This window comes from Notothenia coriiceps, unplaced genomic scaffold (assembly GCF_000735185.1).
Source record: "Notothenia coriiceps isolate Sejong01 unplaced genomic scaffold, NC01 NC01_scaffold00016440, whole genome shotgun sequence".
Taxonomy (NCBI): domain Eukaryota; kingdom Metazoa; phylum Chordata; class Actinopteri; order Perciformes; family Nototheniidae; genus Notothenia; species Notothenia coriiceps.
In genome coordinates this window covers 1-7204 of record NW_011349141.1, presented here as the reverse complement: position 1 = coordinate 7204, position 7204 = coordinate 1, and the positions used below count along the sequence as shown (strand labels likewise).

Here is a 7204-nt window from a genome sequence, read left to right as displayed (position 1 = left end):
CTTATTTATTGAGCTTTAAACATATTGATAACGACTCTGCTTCTCTGTTATAATAATATTAAGAATATTTAATAAACGGTGGATGCCCCTGCTCTTTTCCTCCCCCCCTCTTTCTGAACAGCCCCAGCAGCAGCAGTAAGACGTGGGGATCGAGGGACGGCGCTGCTATTTTCATCGTTATCAGAAAATGATCATATAAGGGCACCACCGAGCCGTTGGACCCCCAGAGCGGTTGGCGATAACTGCCTCTTAACCCACCTTGGCGACCCGTTACCGGTAGGTCGTTTTAGGGTCGGTCGGTCGTCCCCCCCACCCACCCACTCACAGAGCGGAGCAAGCAACGCAAACTTAAAATAATAAGCAGCCATTTTTTTACGGCGCGCTATGCCATGGGGGCCGGCCTTGTGGGGTTTCTGCGACATTTCGTTTCAGTAAAATTAAAGGGTGTTTCATGTTGCTCGTTGGCTTGCGAAACCTTCTTAATGCCTTGGAAATTGGCGGCCGTTTAATACTTTTTAATAGCCTTAATTTTCGCTAAATTGATTTATCAACTTTTAATACTTTTTAAGACCCCGCGGACACCCTGTGTCTGCAGTGCGCCAATGTACTTAGCCAATGACAGAATGAGCTGTCGGTGTTTTCTTTGCTTGGGAGGTGTGTGATTTGCAGCTGTGTGTTCCAGAGTACAGTGGAGTTTACGCACACACAGGGTTTCCACGGCAACTGGGAACAAAGCACAATGCTGCCGCTAAAGATGACCGCGGCAAACAGAGGCGCGTGTTTGAAATTTAAATTGTCTTCTCATAGAGGTCAAAGTGAGCCCATCCTGGCCCCCCTCTGACTGGCACTTCAACAGGCTCCCTGCTTAATCCACAGGGCCTTTGTACCATCAGAGGGGCCCTATAGCCGGGGATTTACAGGGGCTGAATTCACACAGTGGGATCATTGAAAACGAACCTATAAACAAAGCCAGCAATACTGCTGAGATTAAACAAACAGGCTTCTGACACTCACTCTCACGAAAGCCATTTCCAATTTTACCCAATGCAAGCTTAACTTCACTCGTACACATTCATAGGCCAATAGGCAAAACACATCTTACATTATATCCCACTTTAGTCTACATATCAGCTCTCTTTGTGGTTTACTAGAAAGCTCTACGGCAGACGCGATGGCTACACATAACTGGAGTGCTTTTGAAGAATGTAGCATGAGGACAGATTTAGAGGTGTGTGCTCTAAAATGTACAGAGAATTAGAACAAAGTAGGAAGTGACACCTGCCAGGTTTCCATCCAAAAGGTATGAGGAATTTGCAAAACATAAATAAAAATGATTGTTCGTTTCCATCAAGTTGTTATGGGATTATTAGAAATTCTTTGAGGAATGCAGAATGAAATGCAAAAGAAGACACAATGATGGATTAAAGCGTCATTCCGACATCATATAGTGAAACACTTTTTAGTTTCATGTATATATGTGAGGATGATCACTTAAGATCTTTGTTGAGCATTGAAATTAACAATGTCTCCCTCTTTGGAAGCCTGCGGGGAAATTCGTGCTTTTTTTGTAGGAACAACATGTTTTGCACATTTTGCTTATTTGCTTCTTCTGGGGAGTTAGGAGGTACGCCGTGAGCTTGCGTAATATTATTTGCATGAGTCTATTGATGGAGTAATTTTTTTTTTAAGTTGCAAGAAAACGCATAAAGTGTGCAAAGCTGTGGAGATACTGATTTGTTTCATTGGTGTTCTTTGACTGCCTCAACACAACTTCAAAGGAGTCCTCATCCACTTCTCCAGGGAAAAGTTCAGAGATGGTGTATGACAGAGTGAAAAAGTATGTGTCATCTATTGTGAAGAGATGAATGTTGTAGGGACAATCCTTCATCACTTCCGCTTTAGGGGGGGGGGGGCAAGCTTACGATTGACAGGTCAATAACAAGCTTATGGTCTACTCTAGGTTGTCCGGTCTAGTGATACGTTACTTAGTCAATAAATAGTGAAAGAAACCCACATCCAACGTACCACACTTAACTTTTTAAACGGTTATGAGTCCACTATCAGGGCATACACAGTGCACTGCATTTTGCCATATTAAGCATCAGTAATGAATTAGGATGCACTCAAAACTAGTTTAAGGAGTACCTTATTTGATACAAAGCATCAAAGTCTATGGTGCTAACTAGCAAAGAATGGCATGCTACTACTACCACTACTGAAATAATTATAATACAAGTTATAATGGTTGATCAACCATCTTCTTGTCCCCCCCCCCGATTCTTTCATAGACTGTAAAGGCTATATTTACAGATGTAAGTCCCAATACACAGGCTGGTTATTGCAGGAGCACTTCCCATAAAGGAAGGTACTTCAAAGGACCAGAAGGCCACGCTGAACCTGCTCCGCCTACCCAAACAAGACAATCGAGTCTAAAGCTAATTTCTCCAACACACATTTAATTATGGGTTACAGACAAGTGCAAAGTATACACTGCTTGTGTCATTGAAATGTAGGAGAAGCTATTGAAGGGAGGACAAGCTTTCTTAGGTTTTGGTTTAAATTCATTGGGGGACACAGGTCCTTAAGTGGTCCATTACCACCTCTCACAGTGGCACAGCGATTCACTCACATCTGTCACTGCGGTTTACAGGATATCATTTCTTTTTTTACTGTATATAAATACAAATGACTAAAGCACTTTCCATAAATGAAATATGGTAAAAACAGAGTTAGGGTGTCAAAAAACGACAAACTGCAATGACTAAAACATTTAGTTTCCTCCATTTTCCTCTAAAAACAAAGTACATTTATATGATTTCTTGTGATCTTAAATAAATGATGTCATTGTCTTGATATAAAAAACATTTTTTACTACTTAAAATTAAAGTAGTATTTGAATGAGTTAAACAAGCAAATACATTTCCATAAATTAAACATAATGGGATTAGGCCTATGTCTCTTAAAACAACATTTGTTATTTTGAGATACAGACATAAAAAACTACCGGTAAATGCAATAACCTATCATTTGCAAATCAGTTGTAGATCCTTCGAATGAAAAAAAGAAAAAAAGAAATCTGCATTCCTTTTGGACCCCTTCCAACAATTTAATAGACTTTAATCCTTGTAAAACGCAATGCAAAGGTTCAAAAAGCTACCCATTCACTTGGGTTATGTAAAGCAGTTAGAGTGGAATTGCAGGAAGTGAGTGGCAGCTCGTCTAAACAACTCTGCCAAATCGTGACAAGTCAGGCAGCATTCAGGAACACAGGTGACAAGTTTTCTCACGGCATCGGTACACTAAGTAAACAGTTACCTCACACATAAACTTCCTTGCAACACTGCCTGGCACCGTCCCCACTCCCTGCCTCCTCCCTTCTCAAAGGCTTTACCTACTTTGCCCTGTCCATTCAATTTAGACAGCGTAACTGTTTGGTTTAAGAACCTTACACATTCCATTAGTGGATATAGGATTAGGCATTAAGCTTTTTTTTAAAAGCTGTTGCTCTTAATTAACTAAACAAACACGGCCTTCTATTCCACTTGACGTCTCGGGTGCTGCGGTATGTGCAGTAGCTAATGCTAATTATTCCCTAACGAACGCAGCAAGCTGGGCTGCTGGCTAAAGCAGGCATTTAGGATCTGCTTTCCATACACACACACACACACACACACACACACACACATATAAAGAAAGTAACTTCATGATCTCAATTACACAGGACACTAATTCAGCTAACAAATGTTAACACATTATACAAACAAGCAAGTTAAGCGCACAGCTTTGTGTTTGTGTTTTTGCTGTAGCTGCATTAAGAAGACTTTGCAGTTGGTTTCAAATCTCAACTTTTGCAAGCTTATCTCAGAGCTGCATCTGGTGCAATCTGCATCTCTCCACTCCAGCCATGGATTCCATGTATGATCAGGAGTCAAGTTTTGACATGAGCGATGTTCCAGATGAGGAATGCACCACTGGGGCCTTTACAAATACAAACGGGATCCATGCCATCAGGCCCACTCTGCACAACTAATTAAAAGCAAGGGGATTTTTAACAGGGCAACAGGGGAGGTAGGCAGGGCGGAGGGGGGTGAGGTTCTCCCAATTTCCTTTTGTCTGAGAATAACCTACGGCAACAGAATTCCCCTGAACTTAATGTTATACTAAGGACCATTCGGAGGGAGAATTATTAGTCATACTGAAATGTCCACTAAGTTGCTTTGTTTTTTTAAATGTATTTCTTTGTCAAACAATAGACCACAGCCAAGAACGCAAAACAGGAAATTCAGACAAATGTTGTTACACACAAATCCACCTCATCACACCACAAGTATCACCAGCGTTATCCCTGGAACTAAATATGTGCAGCAGTAAATATGTGCAGCTCATCCTCTCACCACCAACATAGAACAGCAACTGCAGTACGGGAAAATGTATCTCACTATTCCAGAGTTACTGTGGAATAATGTGATTAACCAAACACGAGCAAAACATGGCATCAACCTGCAACAAGCTAGTCCCGCCCTAATGCATAACCAGCTCTATTATCTCGTTTGATGCCCTATTATGCTCTTGGTAGTTTTCCCTTCCCTGTAGTGTGTTCTATAGGTTTTTGTGCATGTAAAACGTCTGCAAAGGCTAAAATCCCTGAGGTTGCTCGTTTGGTGAACTGATAACACTCACATTAAATTCAGTCTGTGTTTTACCCGGTGTTTTTTTCTAAGAAGTTCTTGCTAAACTAACCAAAGAAGTGCCTCAGTAAACACAGAGGAATGGCAGCTCCGGGGCCCGAGACGTCACTCAAAGGCACAGCCCCCTCATCACCTCTCATCTGGGGAAAGTACCTGTGTTTATGCTTTCATTCTGTCTCGTAGAATGAACTGAAACACTTTGGATCCAACCACGCTCAATGAAAGCAAGTCACATGTTATAAAACTGTATCAAGTGTTGTTGATTGGTTAGCCTTTGAAACTGAAGCTCTAAAGACTTTATTGAACGGAACAAAAAGTAGCTTTTGAATGTGTAAAGTAAGGAAACAAGTCAAACGTACCACTGATGACTTTCAGCACATGTAGGGTTCAGGGACACTGCCTCCTCACCAACTCTCTTCCCTAAGAGGAAAGAAGAGATAGGGATACTTTAGATGAAGATGCTCCAAAACAAAACCAACATTCTCAAATGACACAAGAGGGTTTTTTATTAAATGAGAAAAGAAAACAGGATGTACGTTAATAAAGGCCGGCACTGGATTAAAGCAATGAAAACAAAAGTGATACGTCCAAGAATAGAGCTCTGTTTTAAATCATTCACCACTCAGTGGAAAGTCGAACATTCTAGCGGCTCTATTAATATCTCAGTGAATGTCAAATATGATTAGCTGATGCTTTAAATATCCCCTTCTCTAACTTTGACAAAGGTGTGACAGGAAGCACCTGGCCAGCTCTGATTAGAGGCACATTGGTGATAAAGATTTACAGAGAAACAAGTCAGTCCAGTCTGAACTTTAGCAGAATAACAAAACAGCCTATGTTTGAGATCAAAGCAAAAAGCACAATGGTACACGGAACAAAGTCTTAGTGTAATACAAGAGAAACCTGGAAAGTCCTACTCTGTTTTTAAAGAGCATTTGGGAGATCGTGTTGAGTGCATAACCTAAGTCAAGCTGCATCCACATGAAACGCGGTGAAACGGCTCTTTGCTAACTTTACCGTTGTGTTCCTATGGAGAGACCCTCTGTGTCACGCAAATTGTTGCTGAGCCCTGCCCTAAAAGTTCAAAATGATTTCATCTTTGACCTTGTTTACTACTGACCTTTCAAAGCTTAATCAATCAGATGACAGTTGTATGAAGTGGCGCAAGCTAGCAAGGAGTATAACCATAGAAACAAAACTTGACTAGCCGTTTTCACAGCAAGGCTCTGTGCAAAACCTCGAGGTGTGCAAAACAATTATTGCATATAATGTAAAGGCAACTTAAGCCTAGGCTAAAAAAAAATCTGTCTGTATAGTATACATTTTCAGCCATGACAGATGAATATTCAATCAACTGTGTGCATTGTGCTACAATGTGAATAGCAACAAATAATACATTTTCCAAATGTTTAAAGGGGCCCTATTATGGTTTTTGGATTTTCCCTTTCCTGTAGTGTGTTTTATAGGTTCTTGTGCATTTAAAGGGTGTTTCTCTCCCACACACTCCCCCCCCCCCCCGCCTGCCTGAAACGCCTCCATTGGATTCCTTTGTTAACTTCCGTAACATCACTGTAACACTTACGCTTCTTAAGGCTAGTACCCCATGTGACATGCTTCAATATCATATCGTCATATTTAGATTCTTATATGTCTATAGCAGCCTTTCCCAAACTCAGGGTCGCGACCCATTTTGATTGGGTCGCCAGTTAAATGCATTGCTACACACACACACAGCGTCAGAGCTGATGGCTGCGTTGCAAATAATGTTTTTTATAATTTGTGTATGTTATTTTGAAAATGAAATTATGCAATATAGCATTGTATATTGAATGATTTAATTTTCTAAATACAAATAAACTAAAAATAAAAGATTGTATTTGTATCAGCTCTGACGCGTCCCCCGCGAAAGTTTTCGCGCTGTCTTTTTATTGTCTGTTGATTAATCCCGATCGTACATGATGGCAAAAAGACGATACAAAGAGGAGTTTTTAAACGTTGGCTTCACAAAAGCTGTTAGAAATGGAGAGGAGCGGGCTCAGTGTGTTTTATGTGGAGAGGTGCTCAGTAACGAAAGTTTGAAAATGAATAAATTGGACCGGCATCTCCAAACAAAACACTCCTCTGCATCGGGACAAATCGAAGCATTTTTTCATCTACAAAGAAGAGTCTTTCAAGAAGCAGTGTTTTGACGGCGGAAAAGTAAGTCACTCATTTTAATCATTTGTTTTGTGTGTTTGTGAGTTTGTCAGGGTCTGTTGTGAAATTGTTTCGTTAATGCAAAGTTGGATGAAATGCAGACTGAGCCCCGGAGCGGACCGCCAGCTGCGCGCTCTCGCTCGTCCTCTACTCGCTCCCGCGAGTCCACTACATTCTGCAGCGGCACAGAGCGGTGTTTCAACTTTTACTAGCCTGAAATGTTTTTAAAACGGCCGGGAGAAAAACAGAGAAACAATAACCACAGGAAGATTAGAGGGAAAGTGACAGGCAGTATGAGAAGGAAAGCGAGAGAAAGTATC

The 7204-nt window shown here is 41.1% G+C and overlaps 1 protein-coding gene across 1 annotated transcript in view; it reads right to left on the bottom strand.

The window, feature by feature from the left end:
* Window positions 1–5111, bottom strand: part of LOC104949539 (regulator of microtubule dynamics protein 2-like) — a 16974-nt gene extending 11863 nt beyond the window's left edge. The window contains exon 1 of the mRNA XM_010775904.1: window positions 5048–5111. The gene's annotated coding sequence lies outside the window, so the exon portion shown is untranslated. The remainder of the gene's footprint in view (window positions 1–5047) is intronic.
* Window positions 5112–7204: the final 2093 nt, after the last annotated feature.